This window comes from Xenopus tropicalis, chromosome 9 (assembly GCF_000004195.4).
Source record: "Xenopus tropicalis strain Nigerian chromosome 9, UCB_Xtro_10.0, whole genome shotgun sequence".
Lineage (NCBI taxonomy): Eukaryota > Metazoa > Chordata > Amphibia > Anura > Pipidae > Xenopus > Xenopus tropicalis.
Window position 1 is genome coordinate 35,798,564 of NC_030685.2, and position 21,895 is coordinate 35,820,458.

The 21,895-nt window shown below is 38.6% G+C and overlaps 1 long non-coding RNA gene and 1 other non-coding gene across 2 annotated transcripts in view; both read left to right on the forward strand.

Annotated features, from left to right (window-relative positions):
• The first annotated feature begins 6,982 nt into the window (after positions 1 to 6,982).
• Positions 6,983 to 21,895, forward strand: part of LOC116407672 — a 53,152-nt gene continuing 38,239 nt past the window's right edge. The window contains exon 1 of the long non-coding RNA XR_004220490.1: positions 6,983 to 7,405. This is a non-coding gene — a long non-coding RNA (uncharacterized LOC116407672). The remainder of the gene's footprint in view (positions 7,406 to 21,895) is intronic.
• mir193 (microRNA mir-193) lies at positions 9,873 to 9,955 on the forward strand. The gene has a single exon (NR_049600.1). It is a non-coding gene; the product is annotated as a microRNA mir-193 (primary transcript).

Here is a 21,895-nt window from a genome sequence, read left to right on the forward strand (position 1 = left end):
CCAAAAAATGAAATTGTTTTAAAGGAATTAAAATATAATGTACTGCTGCCCATCACTGGTAAAACTGGTGTGCTTGCTACAGAAACACTACTGTTCTTTAATTAAATAACCATGATGATTTAGATTGTACATTGCAAGCAATGAAACAGCATTTTAGACATATTGTTTCCTGCAATTAAATGCCTTTAGTAAGGCCCTGTCAGGTTATTCTTTTATTTTCCATTGTGTTAAAATACTGCAAGCCTGTCACCTGTCTGTCTGAATCTTATACAAACAGATAACATTTGCCCCATAGAGTTTGCAATTGAAGGCTGTTGCGTGAGGCATAGAAAAGGTAACTAATTACTATGGGTCTCCAGGAGAAACCAATCACAAGCCTGGAGTCTATCTCCCAGCAACTTTACCCCAAGCCATTCCTTCTGTCTAATGGGCTCCATATCGATTTTGTTTGAATACATTTTACATTGATAGGAAGTAAGTAGGTAATGTTACTGCTGCATATAGATTGCAAGGTTAAATGTACATTTTATTTTTACTTTCCTTATGTTGCAAATGTTTAAATTGCCTGTTTATTGTTGTTGCAAAGAGCTGTTATTGTATAAACATTCGTCTGTTAAAGGAAAAGTTCCGTTTAAAAATTACCTTGTACTTCCCTTCTTTCTTAACTCTTGCACCCGGCTGTTACAGACAGGGAGATTAGTCTTCTTTGTCGCGGGCAACTAATCTCCCCAAAATGCCATCCCACCGGCTAGAATGTAAATCGCTGGTGTGATGGCATATGTAGCACGGCGATTTGCTGAAATCGTGAAGTTGCCTTGAGGGGAAACTTCAGCGATTTCGGCGCTGTGTATGCCATCCCACCGACGGGTGCGGCGACTAATCTCCCCATCTGTCACGGCCCTTAAATGCACAATAAAGTTAATTTATGTTATGTTAATTTTAAGTGGTAAAAGGGAATTTGGAAGGACTATGAGAAGCTGGAACTGCAATTGCCAATACAAAATGCAAGGCAAATGTTCTCTAACCTTTGCCAGATAGAATAAAAAAGAACAGAGCTGGCAAGTATTTGCTTTCTAATGTAATTACTGGAGTGTTTTCTTACACACCTTCTTTTTTGTAATTTTCACACTCCAACGGAAGAGTGATAATAATAATAATTGATTACTTAATTATATATTATGATTATGATTAGTAGTATTATTAATATGTATTTTTAAAGCACCAATATATTCCCTCCCTTTAGATGGATCCGCTACCTTGTTGTGTTTGGAGGGCTTACATGTCTCTGTGACCAACAGTGCTATGCTGGTTAGAGCTTATGCATGTGAAAGGGCCACCCTTGCCAAATAGATCAAAGAGTAGAGACCAGACTAAAAGTGATCCATCCCCTACTTCAGGTTTGGGGGTTAGACACAGGCCTAACCACCCTTAAAAAAAAGCTTTGTTACAGAAACAGTATGAATTGCATGAAATCCAAAAGGAATCTACTGTTACAACTAAAGGTGGCCATACACGGGTCGACTATAGCTGCCGATATCGGTCCCTTGGACCGATTCGGCAGCTAATCGGCCCGTGTATGGGGAGAGCAGAGCGGCCTGGCCGACCGATATCTGGCCTGAAATTGGCCAGATCTCGATCGGCCAGGTTAGAAAATCTGGTCGGATCGGGGACCGCATCGGCTCGTTGATGCGGTCCCCGATCCGACTGCCCCATTGCCGCCCACATAATCCGATCGTCTGGCCCCAGGGCCAAACGATCGGATTATTATTTTTTTTACCTAAATGGTCCCCGATATCGCCCACCCGTAGGTGGGGATATCGGGGGAAGATCCGCTCGCTTGGCGACATCGCCAAGCGAGCGGATCTGCTCGTGTATGGCCACCTTAAGGAAGCCCTAAGGAAGCACTGCTAAAACCAAGACCAGAATCGGATCCTGGAACGTACTATGTAGGAGGCAGATAAACTTGCATAAGTTACATCTGAGATATAGGCAATACAGCCTGCAGATCCTAGGAGGCTAATTATGGTAAGACTAAAGGCCCCCATACACTATAAGATCCGCTCGCTTGGCGATGTCGCCAAGCAAGCGGATCTTCACCCGATATCCCCACCTACGGGTTGCCGATATCGGGGGGCATGTAGGCGAATTCGATCGTTTGGCCCTGGGGCCAAACGATCGAATTCTAAACACTGCAATGGGGCAGTGAGTTCGGGGACCGCATCAACGAGCCAGATATCGGCCAGGCCCCTCGGTTCTGCCCCTACACGGGCAGATAAGCTGCCGAATCGGTCCAAGGGACCGATATCGGCAGCTACTATCTGCCCGTGTATGGGGACCTTAAGAGGGAGACATGCTGGTGTTATTCACCAAGAAATTACAGTGAAGAAGCAGCTACAGAAAGAAGTAGAGAAAACCCTTCAAATATACATTTTAAATGTTGCAGATTGACAAGAACCCAGTGCCTTCATATCTGCAACAGATTTGCCAGCGACTGCTGCTACTGTGGTGGCTCCTATCCTGAAGTTATGTGTACAAAATTATGCCAGGGGAAAGCCAGCTGCTTTTATAGACAAAACTGTCCCAATGGAATAAATCTAGCTAGACCTTGTGTATAGAGGTCTGATGGCTAAATATTTGTGGATTGCTGTAAAGAAGTAATTATATTGTGGTTAGCTTCCATTGTACCTTTTGCACTTTGATCTATCTTTGCCTTGTGGCTACAACTTCTGTTGTATCGGAAACTAGAACGTTGTTAGAGTTAAGGCCTGAGTACTCTGCCACTGGCTGACTTACCCTGAAGGCCCTGCAAAAGGCTATTATGAAAACAGCTGTGAACAACAAATATAGCGTGCAAGTATACATTTTAAATTGAGCATCTTTTGTTACTTACCTTGCCCATCCATTTAGAATGCAAGCACCTGTAATGAAAGTGGTTTCAGTTGCAAATCATTGCAGGGAAAAGCACAAATTGCCTAATGCATCTGCGGACATAAACAAGCCCTTATATGTTTTTGTAATGTAATTACTGGTTGCAAAGTTTAGGCAAGGTTTTTAATGGTGCAACCCATGCTCATATTAAATGACCAGTAGAGAGTTGTTAGTAGTAGAACTATTGGTAGCTAAATGCCCTATTGTTCTACTTCTAGAGTTATGGGGAAAACTCAGTCAAAGTTACATTTCTATATCACCTTCTATGACTTTGGCCACCTTTCTGTCCACCGCTGACCTTTCAAGTAAGCACCAAATCCCACTGATCCTGATGCATCTGTGAAAAGCTGAATCCTTCAGTTGGACAGAGGTTTTTGTAGTCACATTGACACACAGACATTGAAATTCTGCAAAAACAATCAAATGTTTTTAGACCATTATGAACTACTATGGAAATGGTAACTGTTACCATGAGCCCTGGGACTGTTTGAAGGATCTTTCTTTGAGTAAAGCTGGAGGCCCCTGCCAACACTGGTCTTCACTGACACCCTTTTTGGGCCCCGGAACTTTCTGCTGGGAAATCACAGCTGTGAGAAATCCAAACATGTAGTACAGACAAGGGTTATGCAGATTTGAGGTCAATAACAAGCTATGAGTCAGGGCAGGCAGCAAGTAAGTAAAGTTAATATCAGACACAGAGTCAAAACCAGAGGAGCAATCAGAGTAGAAAACCTAGGTACATATAGGAGAACTCAGAGCCAACTTGAGCAATGTGTGTGTGTCAGAGGGACATCACAACACAGTGCTGTACCTCAGGGTGTGCACAAATGTCATGAAACATTGTAATGCATTGAAATAAATGCCAGTCATGATGCCAATCATGTCATGATTCATAATGCCATGTGTTGGGTGCACTAATGAATATTTTAAAATATAAGCAAGAAATTGCGCAGCCCATGGGTAAGCATTTATCAGCGTAATATTTGTTTTTGAAATTACGGCACATGTATTTGAAACTTTCAGCTTGCTAAGGTAGCAAATAGAAAGCTGGCTTGGTATTTACTTTTGCTAATAGAAACCTCTTTCCATAATCTTTAGCAATTTTGAATGCACTGGCAAATCTTTGGTGCTGCATGCTACATAGTTAACTATCAATATGATCATTAATTGAGCTTGCCTAGCACTATTGGCAACTGTGCCTTTGCTAATGCTTGGTTGAAACAAACTTTTTTTTCCGGGTTACTACCTTTTTCTTTTCAAAAAAGGAAAGTTTATTTGGCATGGACCACGGCTTAGGAGAGTGGTCTACATTGAATCCCTTTGTCTAATAATGGTTTCTGGTGTTCCTCTATGTTAAGGGAAGACACTTGCTTTTACCAGTTTTGGCCCTGTGGTGCCCACCCTCTGCACGCTCTGAATAATCTTCTTTACTGGTTATCCCATGGATAGGCCCCCAACACCCCTAGTGATTTGTGCCGTCATTATTATTCTTGGCTTGGTGTCCACCTCCACAGTATGAACAGCTTTTCCTATATCATTATATGCCCAGCATTCATTCTTGCCTGCCCCCTTTACATTTTTTAATCCTCTGGTGGTGACATGTCCATGGTCCTTAGTTTTGGTCGCCACAGTTGTCCAAATATCAATATCCTTGTCGCAAATAAACGGCCACATTTTATTCAAGCTTCTTCCTGAATGCCATATATTATATTCTGCCCAGGTGGTGCTTCCCTGTTTTTTAAATGTGTGATGTATCAGGTCAACTTATTTAACTATGTTGAGGCATAGTTCAGGGCTTTGCTCTAGCAATGCTCTAACAATGCTAGGAAGCCTTTCAGCCACTCATCAAATGACCTACCCGCCCTACCATTTTCTCCCCTTTCGCCCATTCCTTTGTTTGCTGTAAAACATGACTGGTTAATGGCTATACATTTATAAGTTTTCCAGCTTGAATCTGTTTTAAAGTCTTTTGAAGTGTTGCACACAGAACATGTATCTACTGAACCTAATGGTTTAATGTTTTTGGGGACACTTTGAAGATGTTAAGCTCTTAGTTTTGTCTGGTATGTTTTGAACTAACTAGCTTGTCTTGACCCCATTTTTGGAATCTAAACCACTAGATAAATCATGATTCTGGTTGGTATGAGTGCTCCCATGTTGACAGGTATTTTGGGTGAGGTACGAGTGTTTGCTCTGCTGCTATGGGTATTTGTTATTTTCCCCTCTGCTTTCTTTAGTTTTAGACCTATGTTTCCTGTGTGGCACTTTTGCCCTTACTGTTGATTTGTGTTGAGAGAAACTGCACTGATGGTAATCCTCCTCTTTGCCAGGGGAGGGAGTTCTGCTATAAAAGCTGCAGTCAGAATCACTATTTATGTTAGGATAAAGAAAGCTTTTTTGGCATGGACCATTGCTCAGGAGTGAGGGTTATATTTTATCTCTTTGTCCCATTGAAGTTCCTGGTGTTTCTCTGTGCTGAGGGAAGCAATTTTCTCCTTTCCTCCAAACTAAAATTAATGTTGGTGCAAGGAACAACTATCATTTATGCATACTGTTTAGGAATTGCAGCAAAGGAAGGTGGCCTGTCTCTTGTGGCCCCGTGCAAACCCTTCCAGCCTACTGACTCCTAATGGTCTGGAAGTTCTTTCACTTCTGGAGTAGTGGAGTCATTGCTTTTGTGTAATGTCAGTTTCCTGGGTCAGCAAGGTGCAATGGGGAGGGGATAGTTAGCAATGGTGTTGGGGCAGAAGATGATAGACAGCTAGAGTAAAAATAATCAGAATGGGAAGGTAAAAGGCTGCACCCTTGTTAAAGTAATAGGGAGGGGCTGCTGCAACCTGTAAGCTGGTATGGAAGCAGAGAAGTCAGCCTTAAAGGCCAAGGACCATTACCTGACCACATATTTGGAGGGGAATATCTATTTGCTGGGCCTTCAGTGTGGATCCTGCCCCTTAACTAGTGGCTGCTTTCTTTTCACTATGGGCTTCCTTTGTATCTTTGATGCAGACTGCTTTTTGGTTGCAGCAGTTATGGTGGTATTTGCTCAATCTCCATTGATTTGCAAACCCAGTTCTAAGAAAACAAAAGGTTAGACCTGATTCAAACAGGCAGCACGGCAGCTAATAATCCCTAATCCCCTTATTTGTCAATTCCCTGGCTATTACAAATGCTGCGTTCTTTGTTTATGGCTAGTGGCCTCGGGTGGGTAGGCTGCTGCCTGCCCCCCCCCCCCAGCCATGCCTGCCCTCCCCTCCTCCAGCATGACAGACTCCCAGCCTCTTATCCATGCTCACTACTGTTTGTCTTCAGTCCATATATATTCTTATAAATGACAGTAGTGGGCACAATGTAATGTAAGTGTAAATACCCCTATGTCTTCTGGCAATAAATGGCTTGGAACAGAAATAAATAAAATGGTGCATAAATTATTATTATTTGTGTCTAGAGACCTGTAAATTGCAAAATTGGAAAACTTAAAACTTTAGAGTAAAAGTCACTCAGAATGTTCCTTATTGCCTATAGTTTAGTTCCTTAATTTTTACTTTTAGTGGTTATACTGTATACTCGTGCCATAATGTAAAATAACTGCTATTTTTTCTAATAAAGCTATTAATACATGACAAACCCTCACTTGGAAATGACAATACTGTGACTTGCTATACAGTTTTAACACCCTCGTGAAAGGCAAATATTCTAAAAATTACAAAATAAATATTAATTTTTAATATAAATTAATATTGTGCAGTTTCTTGGATTTCTTTAATCCAGACAACTCACAGATCTAATCTCCAGAGTGTATATTCCAAATGCTGTTCCCTGCTGCCAGTGTCACCATGATCTGATCCAGATATAATGCACGTCTCTGCACAACGCTGGAGTATGCAGCCGGCACTGGGGGGCCCCCCACAGGGTGTTAGCAGAATTGCACACAACTTCACTCATTCTGACGTCTCCCGAATTTCTAGGAATGCCCCTTCCCTGTTACTATATTTGGAGGTAGTTTCTAGGAAAATAATTTGCACAGGATCTGGACTTCAGCACAGCTCCATTTTCAGAACCACTTTAAGGATCATTTTTGCAGCCAACTCTGGAGCCTCCTTTAAATGCTTTTGAATCAGCAGCTCCTGGGTTTGCAACACTGCTCAGAATGCAGAGTAAAGGGCACCGGTGCTAACGATTCTCACTGCTGCTGGCATCCTGTTTGAAGGTTTCATGTGATTTTTATTTTAACTTTTTGGATTCCTTTACCAGTCACCACTGGATTTTTTTTGTTACCCCTGATGTGGCCTCTTGTGGCGTGAGCACGATGAAGAAATGTTTCAGAAGCCTGGCAATGTGATCTTTATGTAATGAGTCAGGATTCGCTAAGGGAAGGGAGCAGAGGGCTGAGGAATCAACCTACTCCAGCAGGGGAATGACAAGCAGTGCTGCTGCTGCTGCTGCCCGGGCTCTCCCACATACACTATTCTCACAGCTCGTAAGTCATTACCTTGCTTTTGTCTTGCGATTTCTAGAAATCCCGTGCAGACTGCAGCTGAAAGGAGCAGCCTGTGCTCAGCATGTCTGGAGCTAGCGCATGGCACACAATTGCATGGCTGCTGGGAGACCCCCCTGGATCTGGTGATGTGCAGGTGTGGGAAGGCTGGGAGGGTTACAACTGTGCAGCAGAATGGGGAAACCCCTTAATGATCAGCTTTAATGACAGCTGCTTGCTGTACAGGAGTTTATTATTTTATAGTCACACAAAGAGGGGGCTGGTTATTCCTGCAGTATTAGATCCAAGAGCAACAATGCTGTGATAATAAGAAAGCTTGTATGCAGACAATAGACTTTAAGTACCTGTACTCTCAATGGAGCTACCATAGACGCTGTCTGACATTCAGCTGCAGTCTGCTGTTGTACATGGCAGCCTGTTAACAGCAACAGATTCCCTCTGCTGCTCAGTTCTGTTTGAATATTATTTTTAATTACGGCATAATATACTTGCACCTTGCAAGGCATAATGCAGAGCGCTGACACAGGTATTTGCCACTTCATTTACTGTTGTAGAATGATGTCAGTTATAGCTACTGCTGCTTTGAAAAGTTACAAGGGAACAGCCTTTCCTAAGTGCATACCAGTCAAGAAAAAAAAATAATCATATTTAACTCTTTGCTGTCAGCGAGACCCTATGACTTTTGGTGGTCCACTTAATGATTATGTTGAATATAGGAAGGCATAAGTGCTTTGCAAGCTATGTAAATGTGATAAACATGTAAAAAAGTCTCAAGGGCGTTAGCAAAAATATAGAACATGCAGTCGCCACCTTGAAGAAAGCGATTTGGGGCACATACAGGTACAACTAGTTTCATTAGTTTAGTTCTCAAAGGTAAGAACAAGCTTAAAAAAATAAAGAAAAAATCCTTGTATAAAATTTAGAGAAAGGAAAAGAAAAACAACTTAATGCACAGTATTGTAACTTCTAAAACAAGCCACGTTTAATATAGTGTACATTCTGATTTTATCCAAACTGTTTAGAACATTGCAGTCCGTGCTTTAAATAGTCCTGGTTAATGTGTTAAAGGCCCTTGCTTCCGTTATCAAAGTGGCCACGTATCGCTGCCAATATCAACACACATTGACTTTTGATCAGAGTTTATGAGTAATGTATTTTTTTTTTCTAAGCTTCACCTTTTTACTTTCCTGTTTTTGTCTAATCCTGCAGCCATGTGGGTATTTTCCCACTTACACACCCTTTATTGACAGACTTTTTTCCTGTGTAATACTGCAGATGATAAACTGAATATGTTGGGGGGGGGGAGAAAAAAATGAAAGAACCTTGGAATCCGAGAGAATGATTAGTGTAATCAGCAAACGGAATTCCACTGGCCAGCACACCATGTGATAAATCAGGAAATTCTATTCACGATTATGCAGGCCTCAAATTATACATACCACGCTAGCATTTATTTGGGAATGTCTTAATTAAATATATTGACTGGGCTAAGAGAGTATTATAATTTATATTAACATATAAAGATAGAGAAAAGTTATATATATTCTATTCCTTCACTTCAAGTTAACCTCTTAAAAAATGGGCAAAAAAAGAGGTGCTTATTCACTTATGTGGCCTGTAGGAAAGATGTTCCAGTCTCTGTGCCAGCTGATACCCATTTTATGTCATATAAAGTTCTCATACTTTAGTAATCCCTTCCGAGTCCCTTTAAATACTCAAGTTGTTTAGTAAATCCTTAATTTTTATAGCAACAAAACTAGTTATATATATATATATATATAAAAAAAACGTGATAGCCGTATATGTCGTATAGTTCAGTTTGCTTAGCGGTTGCGCTAGCATTCATATTGCCTCAGTTTTTTTCAGCCAGTTAGTGATTTGGTTGTGCGCCGAGGCGCCTCCATACAGTGAAGCAAGCCAAAGCTAACATTCTGAGAGATGACAGCTACATTTGGAAAAAAAGCAAATTGTATGTCTCTTGTGCTTCGGTTAACTCTACCGTTCATTTCTGCTCCCCCAATCCCAGTGCTGATGTACTCTGTGAGTGACCAAAGTCCTAAATGCTGCCTGGAGTGAAGCCTGTTGATATTTAATGCATGCATTTATTTAGCAGATGTAGATAAGGATGCTATGATATGACCACCTTGTATAAATCAGGCGGCATGAAAAGAACTGGAACTGATCTCCTTGTGCCTTTGAGATATGGGTTTGATGATGGTTTTTTTTTATGTTGCTAAAGGAAGACACAGCTTTGGCCTATGAAATACAGCAGCTATCTGATGTGTGGAAAAAGCAATAAAGATCTGGGAGTCATGTCTGCCTCTCAGAAAGTGCTGTGAATTATGCATTAGAGGGCATTGCTCTTCCTGATCGATACCAAATGATGGAGCTTTGAAAATAACCTTTTCATCTCTGTGACACTCAGTTTAATAACCAACGCCTGACTAGTGTGGTTTCGGAGTCGGGATTTTGGGGGCGAGATGAGCTAATGATTTATCCAACTGGCCCGCAAAGTCCCGCTTCTGGAAGTCACTTTGTTCTGCAAGTAAAACAGTTGGTGAAAGTAGCAGCCTATTTGCATGCTGTATCCTGAGAATATCACCTTGTCCCGTATCTGGCACACAGGGCATAGTTGGGTTGATAGTGGTCTCCCTGCTCTAGCAGCACCTAACTCATCTCTTTCTTATATTTATGTTTCTCTGCCAGCTCTTAGTTTACTAAGTTAGTAAGTAAGTAAGTTCATAGCAAAGAATAAAAAATATTGCCATGCGAATTGTCAGGCCAAGGCTTGTATTTACATAAAACATGTTCTACTGGTTTGGTAAATTTAATGTACCTATTGCATTTTTTTTCTCTTGCATTGCTTTAAAAAATCTCTTAAAGCCAGACCATGTGTTTCTACAAGTTACACCAAGTGCAAAGAAAATGATTTAGAAGTGCTGGAAAATGCTAAGCTTCTGTTATTTCTTTGCTTTATAGTGTAAAGCCACTATATATACATTGTAAAATTGTCAGCCTGCAGGAAGATTTATTCTCCCTCATTTTTCATTTACTGTAAAAAAAAAGTATTTTGTTTGCTCAGTATCTGCAGCCAAGTTATGTGCATTCATTAATTTGCACTTTACCATTGTATTTGACAAGATCTCGAGGAGGCCGGCAGTGTCAATACTGCTGTAGATTAACGCTGATAAGAGAATGAAAGAGATTAAGAAGAACAAACCAAACTGTATTTCTCAGTGTGTTACGGAGATAACTTGCTACTGGTCTCTGGCTCTTAGAGCCACTGCTGAGCTGCAGAGCAGAGAGTAGCCCATATGTTCAAAAGGGACGGCAATGAGCAGTTGAGGAGTTAATGTAGCACTGCAAACCTGACAGGCTGCGCAGGCAAAGAATTTTTAAGTACGTTTTTGGAAAGAAGAAAGATGTACAAGGATCGGATTTCGTCGAGTTGTTATTTACTGTAACAGAACTGCTTGTGGGGTTTTAACGCTTGTGTTTGTAAGTGAGAGCCCTAATTAATATTGCATCTTTGCCTGCGTGCATACAAACGCTACAAGAAATAGATATTAGGCCTTTGCACCTCCAGCCAATAACTAAAGGTTCCTGCAGGAGAGTTGGCACACTCAAAGGAGAAACTTTTTGCTAAGTTCATAGATCTTGGCCTCTTTAGTTTGATTTACAGTTGCCAGAACTACTGCTGGCAGAGAATGATGGGTGTTGTAGTTCTTAACAGGCTGAAAGTTAGACATTGTTGCAAAACTTCAGTTACTAAGTTTTCTCTATTTACCAAGCATTGTTATATAACATTTATTAGATGCACCTGCCAATGAGGATTTATCCTTCAGTTCCTATTAATTCCTTTTTCTGACTTTATACTTTATTTCTATTATTTTTCTACTCTATTTTCATTATTTTTCTGCTGTCATAACTCACTGCAACAACTACTCTTTGAGCTCCCGAAACAGCATCCACATACAATAAATACACTAATTACATTATCCTTTATTAAAAATAGGCATGGGTTCTCTTAAGCAGAAACCTGTTATCCAGAAAGCTATGAAATACGGCATTGCTATTTCCCATGGGACCCTATTCAAACGAGCAAGTCTTAATTTTTTATGACTATACTAATTATAATATATAATTATTAGTACTTTGTACTAGATAATTAAACTGGCAGGGATCCATGCTAATTAGGAAATATTTTTTTATGTTTTTGCAGCCTTAAAGCACAGTACTCCATATTAAAAAAAGACCCCTAACATGGGAAACCCCAGGTCCTCAGCCTTCTGTACAATAGACCCATGCCTGTAATAATAATAATAAAAAACACTTTATTAACCTGTTAATGTGAGATATTTATATTTTATTATTAATTGAAAAAGCACAAAAGTAATAGGGATATCATTTTTTAGGCCACAGGGAAACAGATATGGACTCTTTTTTCAACCCTATGCAACTATGTAAGATATGGGATCTGTTATCCAATAAACCCATGAGCCATTTCCCATGGAGTCATATTTAAATAAGCAATTTTTTTATTTTCTTAGATTTGCTTTTTCTATGTAATAATGTGCCTATACCTTATACCTGATGATAGCTAAGCAAGCATAATTTTAATATTTATATGTTTCAGTAGCCTTATTTAGGACAAATTATGAAAAGACCTGCTGTCCAGAAAATCCCAGGGCCCAAGCATTCCAGATAATAGATCCTGTACCTGTGCAATGTTTTGAAAGTCACCAAAATCAGTTGGATGAAACAGTAAATGCAGTACATTTACTAAATTAGTACATGTGAGGTGGATCCTATGAATGGGTAACTGCCCCTATAGTATGGGCCACAATGATCACCCTTAGGCATAAAAAAAAACCCACAGTCCCCCCTCGTAACATTTTCCAGGAACTGCTGAATCTTTTTACTGCTTTTACATTACCGGAGGTTTACATAGCACCTTTATAAAATGTACATTTAATGAGGGCAGCAAGGGGTTAATCTGGAGATCAGCATAAGTAATAAATACATATACACGTCCACACTTTTCAAAGTGAACTCTGGACACACTTGGAATGTGCCTTTGACACTAGAGATATAGACGCTACACATTTAAATATGGCCGCTGGTGCCTGCCTTTTCTTAGAATTTTCTTGGAATCACATTCTTAAACGTCTGCCACTGACATTGCTCCCTTCGTCTCTCCCACTTATTTCTGAGCATGTAGCTAGAGCAGGTAAGGGCTTGATATACCATTTGCGTGGCTACATTATTAATAAGTATCAGAAAAATATGCAAATGGCATTTCTTTAAAATGTGAAATATGCTTGTGCATTGTGTCGTAGTCGTGAAAACACGTGAAGTCACATTCTTTGCAGTCAGATTGCACAGAAACCCAAATGAATTCATCATAGATAGACAATAGTCAATATTTTCAGCTTTCCTCTATTTAGCACATAATTCATCAAATACTTTGGCTCAGATTAATGCTGAAAGAAGTCAGTATGCACAGCATTAACCTGCTGCTTGCCCTTGAGACTAAAGATTGGAGACTTTTGCTGTGACACTTTGGCCTAGATTCACAAAACTGCAGTAGAAATAACTGCTTTTTAGTACATTAATTATTATCTCTGACATAATTCCCTTTTAGTGTTAACATCAGTTACTGGTTGTTTAGTACAGGTATCGGACCCCTTATCCGGAAACCCATTATCCAGAAAGTTCCGAATTACGGAAAGCCCATCTCCCAGAGACTCCATTATAAGCAAATAATTAAAATTTTTAAAAATGATTTCCTTTTTCTTTGTAATAATAAAACGATCCTATTGGGTTTGGTTACAGGTGAAATAATTTTTTTAGCAGACTTATGGTAGGAGATCTGAATTACAGAAAGACTCCTTATCCAGAAAACCCCAGGTCCTGAGCATTTTGAACAACGGGTCCCACACCTGTACTTCAAATTGTGTTGCTTGTATTTTTTGATGTTGACCAGTATGTAGCTATTTGTTATGAGACATTCATTCCTTATTGCAAATGAGGAAATATCAACTTTTTTTAGAACAAAAAATAACGAAATTGTGATGCACTTTTTTTTAAACAATAATAACAAAAAATATCAGTCTTTTTGTTTAGGTAATTTTATCTGTAAACCCTTTATCCAAAAAGTTCTGAATTACTGGAAGGCCATCTTCCACAGACTCCATTATAAGCAAATAATTCAAATTTTTAAAAATCATCTCTAAATTACGGAAAATCCCTTATCCAGTAACTGCAAGGTCCCGAGTGTTCTGTATAACAGGTCCCATACCTGTATAATTATACAGAATAACACGCATGATACAGTTATTGATCTCTCTCAGTCTCTTTCCCTTTTTCTCTCCTAGTATACATAGATATATCTTATCTATTTTGCAAATAAAACTTCAGTTTCGATATTTGGTACCCACAATGCATTGTTTTTACAAAAGAGCATTGCAGGGATCTGTCACTTTAAATTACAGTGCTCTTAGTGAATATTAGATGCATTATTTACATTGTAGATATTGATTAATTTTTTAGTAGTGTATTGTTTAATATTTCCTTAAAAATAAGGAAATATTGACCTTTAGCTAAGACATTACTTTCCTGGATTCTGCACCATTGTGGCACCACCTCTCAACATGCAAAATGTATGAAACCCAAGCTTTTTTGTTGCCAAATACTGTACAATAAGTTATGCTTTTTCAGCACTAGAAACTAGACATGTTCTGTTTTTTAAAGAGCATGACAAACAGTAAATAGTTAACAGCATATCTACTTGTGTGGGATAAAAGTTCTGATTATGTAAGCTCTTTGTCTTTGCTTTAACATATATACAGGTATGGGATCTGTTATCTTGAAACCCGTTATCAAGAAAGCTCTGAATGCCATCTCCCATCGAGTGCATTTTAATCAAATAATTTACATTTTTAAAAATGATTTCCCTTTCCCTCTGTAATAATAAAACAGTAAATGTACTTGATGGTAACTAAGCTGCATGAATCCATATTGGAGGCAAAACCTATTGGGTTTATTTAATGTTTAAATGTCTTTCAGCAGATTTAAGGTATGGTGATCCAAACAATGTGCCCTTTTCCTGCAACCCCCAGGTCTCAAGCATTCTGGATAACAGGTCCCATACCTGTACAGGATAGCAGAGCTTCCAAGAAATCATTTAAGTAGCCCTGTGTCATTCCTTAACATCACAAATGCTAGAGTAGATGTGCCATGCTTAAGCATAATGTACTTATCATGTCACTAACAGAGTATTTAGCCACTTTCAGGAGACAGCATGTATTATAAGGTGTACAACTAGCACCTTCTGCAACCTTTCAGCGTCTGTCAGTGGCAGCCCACATCTCTCCATTTGCCATACACCAGTTGCTGCCTACAGCCCATCATTCTCCTACCCCTTTTTGTTCACTGCCAAATAGATGTCATGGTAAGTGGCAGTTCCTGCATGTTGCACATGTGTATTTATAATAGTAAAAAGAAAAAGTTATTAATGGTGGATAAATACTTACGTGCAACCAGCTTGTACCTTTAATATAGAAAGGCTGCTTGTGATTTTATTTATTATTTTGTAATTTGATTGCAAAATAGCTATTTTTTAACTTTTGAATTGAACAGTGCACAGTTATAATTTTATTTTGTTCATAATCTGCAGAGTCACTGTGGTAGGAAAGTGGGATGATAGTAATAATCCTATATCTCATCATGCAGCAAACATAGGGAGAGAAAAATTCTATAAATAATATTATTTCTTATTGTACTTAGAGAGTGACAGGGGACCCAAATTGTGCCCTTTCTCCAGAGTGACGGTTTAAAAATATAATTCCCTTGCACCATTTGATTACATAATATGCATTTGTAAATTAGAGGCATATGCAGAATTATACGCAACACAAGCACAGTTTATTGGGATCAGATTGACCTGTGTTTGTAATAGACGTTTAATAAACATGGCGTTTCTAAATACTCAGATTTCACAAGTACAGGAAGAATTCTGTGTTCCCTCTGTTACAGAAATAGAACACACTGCACCCCCAGTCCTGTCAGATGCTGCATACTGTAGTTCAGCAAAACTGAAAGGCCAAAGGTTGCCTCTCCATTATATAAAATGGTAGGCTAACACTATGAATATAATCACATGGTCTGCATGTGTCCTACTATCAACCAGCTTGTGACAAGTGTACACCACCAGAGAAGTTTGCCAGTAATATGCACTTTTACTAAATTACCTTTGGATAAAACATTTTGTCTATGCTGCACTCTGGTTTAAAATGAATCATGATTTATGTAAAATAATGATTGTTTTTCCCTATATAAAATATATTTTTCAAATATAAAGAAATATATTATTTAATCCATGTCTCCACAACATATTTACTAAGTTTCGGTCTTACATATTCCATAGGCAGTAAAATAAAAAGCACATGGAATACTCCAGTATCTGTACCTTAACTCTGCGATTCCCAGGCCTCTCTGACACAAAAAAACTGAATAGATGTAAATTTTCTCTTTTTTGATTTTTAAGGCTTACTATACACAGCAAAAACCATTTGTTGTTTGCCAGAGGCTCCTTATATAAGATCTTGCAATAATAAAACGATTTTGGAAAATGTGCAAAATTACAGAATCATTTGACAGGATCTGTGGTGGAACCAAACATATATTTCATTCTTGGATTAATATTCGTATGCTCAAATCCACCAAGCTGTTATATAAAACAAATACAGTTTCATAGTGTATACAGATTTTATCCGCCCTTATAATTTATGGGGAAGAAATACAGTTTCCAGAGCTTGGAACTGTGATTTTTGCTAGCATGGTGCAACTTTTAGCTTGGAGAGTGTATGATAGAAAGAGAGCTTTTATTTCAGGATTTTTAATTTCTTTACCAGACCTACGAATGAGATGTTTTAGAATTCCAGTGTGTGTAGCATGCAGCTTTTTTTCTAAGAGGCCTGTTTGTCAGTCTGGAGGCCCTGCAAAATGCTGCAAAGTAGCATTCACTTTAATAATTGGGTGCTAGAGACATCGGGAAAAAGTGTTAAATATTGGTAAATAGTACAATTTTCTACTATTCTAGATGCCATCAAATTTAGCTATAGGCTTTATTACAGAGTATTTCTCTCCAAGATGCACATCTTGATCTTTCTTGAGCCTCTAGAAATATAGCTAGAAGGCAGTGAGGAGAACACTTCTTCAAGAGGCCTGTCAGCCTTGAGGCCCTGGAAATTAGCTAGAATATAGTGGGGAGAACAATCCTCCAAAAGGCCTATCAGTCTTGAGGTCCTGGAAATGCAGCTAGAGGGTAGTGAGGAGAACACTTCCTTAGAAACCTGTCAGTCTTGAGGCTGTGGAAATCTAGCTAGAAGATGTAGGCAGGAACACTTTCACAGTTGGACTGGCATACCAGAGCACCAGAGGATCTCCTGGTGGACCCTGGGATAATTTCCATCAATCCATTCTTAATTTCACTATGGGTGTACTTCTCCAAAGTATACTTCTCCAAGAAGCCAGTCAGTGGGGAGTCTCTGGAAATCTAGCTAACAGAGTAGTGAGTAGTACACGTCTCCAAGAGGCCTGTCATTCTCTGGCTCTGGGAAAGAGACTGTATGGTTGTGGGATGTCTCTTGAGTCTTGTAAGTTGGGGGCCAAGCACAAGTATTATAGAATCTGTTTCCAGGTATCCCTAATTGTATTCACTCTGGTTATATTGAGAAACTGACAGTGTTTTCTAATATTCATTCTAAAATACCGCTCTTCTCTACCATGCTCTCTCTTTGGACTAGAGTGGCAACATTTTCACTTTCCAGGGGGGGCACAGAGTAACTTTATCACTGTGTGGCTCCAGAAGTGAGTGCTCCTAAAAATAGCCCTTCTCCATGGGATATTGCCGGCTGTAGGACACCTGCTGCATAGATTGACACGTTGGGGGAACTCCGTAGCAAACACTGCCAAGTCCCCAATTTAGCACCATATCAAAATGTAATTAATAAAATTGTGTGACGCAAGTTTTTTCCCCAATATGTTTCAAAGTGCTTTAAAACACATACTGAAAAATTACATATGAAAAGAGAACTATTCTTTTTTGGCTAAATAGTGTGACTTTAACAAACTGACTGCTCATTAATCAGGAAAGTGAAAAAAACATTGTTAAGGGGTCCTCCAGTTCTTTGAATAATGAAATGAACAAAAATGTAATCCTAAAACTGTATTCATTTAATGACGGTTAAAAGCAGAATTTGTTTAATCCTTTCTGTTCTCTTTTTCTGACTTTTACATTACACAGTGTAGAAAAAGGTCAGTTTTCCGCCGGGTCTGTTAATCAACTGGCTTTTGCTACATTTTTTCCAGAGTCAGAACTCGTAGCACAGCAAATAGAAACAGCCAGACACACGCTGCTTTTAATTGCAATTATATTTACAAATAACTTTACAACCATAGAAGATTATTTTTAATTGTATGTTGGGGAGTTGCTTAGAAGCAGTTTTTTGGGTGGAGATGCCTTTTATATAAATCATATGAATGCTTCATGTAATAAATATGAGACAGTAATCCCTTTGCTGCAGTTATGCCCTGATGCTGCTACCTAACGTCCTCTGTGATTAGTTTAAATCTTTCTTCTTTGGCTCCGAGAATCTTCTGCAGAAAATGTTCTAAAAAGGATATTTAGAACGATAGGGGGCTAAAGGCAAATCTCTGGATTCAGTGCTTTCTATTGAGCCACATGAATTCACATGTAGGATATTTTATGTGTACTTTTCTATACGTGCATGTCTGCTCCCCCTCCCCTGCTCGAAATACTAGGAAAAAAAAAGTCTCCTGTGTTCTAGAATCACGGTCCATCCCTGCCTATGGGGCCTGCAGAGGTTGTCCACCCTTGCGATTTTTCTTAGAAATGATGATGCCGTAATGTAGGAATGTAAGGCACTTTTTTCTTCCTCACTTAGGTATGAACTGCTAACACGCGTTTAAATGAGAACAGACTTAGAAGCCATATAGCAGACATATTCTTTTTTAATCCACCTTTTCCAGTTAAATACCAGTAAACCAAGAGTAAAAAAAGCAAGAAAATAAGTGCTAATATATTTAAAAAAGAATCTGTTTATGCATTACATTCAGGCCTGGTATTAAAATTTAGGATGATTTACCCCATTCTGTTCTATTTCCATATTTATGCTGTATCTTTTTTCATTAGGGCTCTGCTATTCCTGATAATTCGTAAATACATTCTGAAAAATTTACATTTTTATTTGTTTTATCAGCAATTACAATGGATGTGGTATTAAAAAATGTCCTTATTGCACTTTGTACTTATATTTAATATTTTAAAAGGCTTCTCTGTGCAAACACTCCTTCTTGCATAATGAAAGTAAATGTCATTCTTTAAACAAGTTTCCAATATACAGTAATTAAAAATGTTCAGTGGTTTTGGAGTTATTTGTAAATGAAATTGTAGCTGAAAGCAGAATTTGTTTATCATTTTCTCTTCTCTGGTTCTGACTCTTGAAACAGTATAGCAGATGTCAGTCTGTTAGTCAGCTGCTTGTGCTACATTGCTTCAGGAGTCAGAACTAGCACTGTAGAGTATTGCCAGACACATGCTGCTTTCAGAAATGATTACGTTTACAAATAACTTTAAACACATTGACATTTTTTAATTCATATATAATGGAAAGTTGCTTGGAATCACATTTCCTATCCTTTTTCAGATGAATTGTTTTACAGTTGTCCTAAGTGTAAAACTTTACTGACACTTAATTTTTTATCCTCGAACAAGTTTCTGCCGAGCTGCAGTGTTCTGAACTGAACAGTATGTGGATCTTTTTGGGTGCTGACCCACAGGTCAGTTACACTTGGGGGCACATTTACAAAGGCACGAACGCGTATTTTTTCCGATTTTTTCGGGTGTCCGCACGACATTTTCGTACGGCGCACGACTTTTTCGGACGTTTGCACGAAAAAATCGGAAAGGTTTTACCACTGTTTACAATTGTTCGGTACGAAAATTTCATGACTTTCGGATCGCCAATATGATATTATCGTGACTAATACGATTTTTTCGTAAGCATTTTCGTGATATTTGCGATCTTCCGAAATTTTTGTTTCCAATACGATTTTTTCCCATTCTTGATTCGGATTCGTGGATTAGTAAATGTGCCCCTTGGTATCCATGAAGTCACTATTCATGAACTAGTTGATTTTGAGGTTATTATGTCTAGCAGTAATCTTTGTTTTACCTCTAACATATTACTGGCAAGTTATTCTAAATGCTCTATTCATTCTTTTTAAGTTTAATAACAATTCACCACTTTATGAAATATATTTACTTGCACGGGATATTCCTGAATTACTTACAGATATAAAAAAAATATATAATTTGTCATTGATCTTTGAACTGCCAGGCAGAAGCCAGTGCATTGCTTGGAAGGGATGGGCCCTCAAGTACAGTATCGGTAAAGAACTCTAGGAATTCAGAATTCAGTACAAGTATGGGATCCTGAAACCCATTTTACAGAAATCTCCGAATTACAGGAAGACCATTTTAAGCAAATATTCTAATTTTTAAAAATGATCCCAACTAATGTAATTAATCTTTATTGGAGACAAAACAATCCTATTGGGCCTATTTAATGTTAAATGATTCTTAGCAGACAAAGTATGGAGATCCACATTTTGGAAAGATTTCTTATCCAGAAAATTCCATGTCCCAAGCATTTTGTATAACAGGTCCCATAACTCTGTAAGCATTGTTTTACCAACAATGCATTGCAGATAGTAGTGTCTGATTGACAATTACTACTGAATGGTATTACAGTAGGATATTGACAATTACTACAAGGTGGTATTACGATAGGAGATTGACAATAAGTACAAGGTGGTTTTACGGTAGGAGATTTAAAATTCCTGGTCCCAAGCATTTTGTATAACAGGTCTCGTAACTCTGCAAGCATTGTTTTACCAACAATGCATTGCAGATAGTAGTGTCTGATTGACAATTACTACTGGATGGTATTACGGTAGGAGATTGACAATTACTACTAGGTGGTATTACGGTAGGAGATTGACAATTATTACTAGGTGATATTACGGTAGGAGATTGACAATTACTATTAGGAGGTATTATGGTAAGGCATTGACAATTACTACTAGGTATTACGGTAGGAGATTGACAATTACTACTAGGGGGTACTACCACACTTTTTGAACTAGTGTTTAAAAACTTTTAGTGAATCTTAAGTATCTGCTGGTTTTAAGGGCTATGATATGGAGACAAAAATAATCTGTATAGTAAATACTCAGTACAGGTTCTTTTGCAAAATGAATATTTCTAGTGTTATGGTCCTAATATATAATATAATAAAATATATACGTAAGTCAAGAAAATCTGTGTTTTTTTGCCAAATGATAGCCTTTAGCTGCTGTGGTTCCAGTGCATGCACAGTTTGCTTGCAGCATAGCTAGTGCCAAGGGTACTTATGGGGATGTGCGGGATGGCCCAAAACCCACGGGACCTGTGGGCCGGGCAGGTTCGAGCCAACCCCTGAACACCAGAGTGGGTTGCTGAGGGACTTGGGCCAAGTTCTTCTGCCCCCTTTCCCTCTACAAACTACTTAGTAAAATCTAAAATGATAAAAATGTTATTATATTATTGAATGGAACATTTGAATGTTCATTAAATTTGCCTTAAGGAATAAACTAGAAACCATTTACGAGGAGAACAGCTAGAAGGGAACTGCGGCTAAGTTTTATTTGCCCCTGTATTATGAGCTCTGGATTTGTAACACTTTACATATTGAAATATAATAATTTGCATTACATAGAAATATAATAAGTAGTACAGTGATATCAATATGCAACATATTGTTTCCCCTGACTACCTAAATTTCTAATATTGACATTGTGTTATTTTATTCTTTTTGCATCTGAGAATATTCGAGGTGCTAATACAATGGTGTCCCATTACTCCTCTAGCTGATGTTAACGCAACTTTTCCGTATGCAGGGATAGGACCTATTATCCAGAAACCCATTATCTGGAAAGTTCCAAATTATGGAAGGCCACCTTTCATAGACTCCATTTTAAATAAAATGCCTTTAAATAAAATGCTTTTTCTCTGTAATAATAAAACCGTACCATGTACAACTAAAGGTTGCCATACACTATAAGATCGGCTTGTTTGGTGAGGTTGGAAAGCGAGCAGATCTTCTCCTAATATGCCCACCTAAAGCCAAACAATTGAATTAAAACGGCAGCGAACCTGTCCGATTGAGATTTGGCCAATTTCAGGCCAGATGTCAATCAGGGAGGCCCATCGGTGGTGCCCATACACGGGCAGATAAGCTGCCGAACAGTTTAAAGGTGGCCATACATGCACCGATAATATCTACAATATTCGGTGCGTGTATGGTATGTGGGCGAGTCGACCAATATCGCAGGAAGCTGCTGATA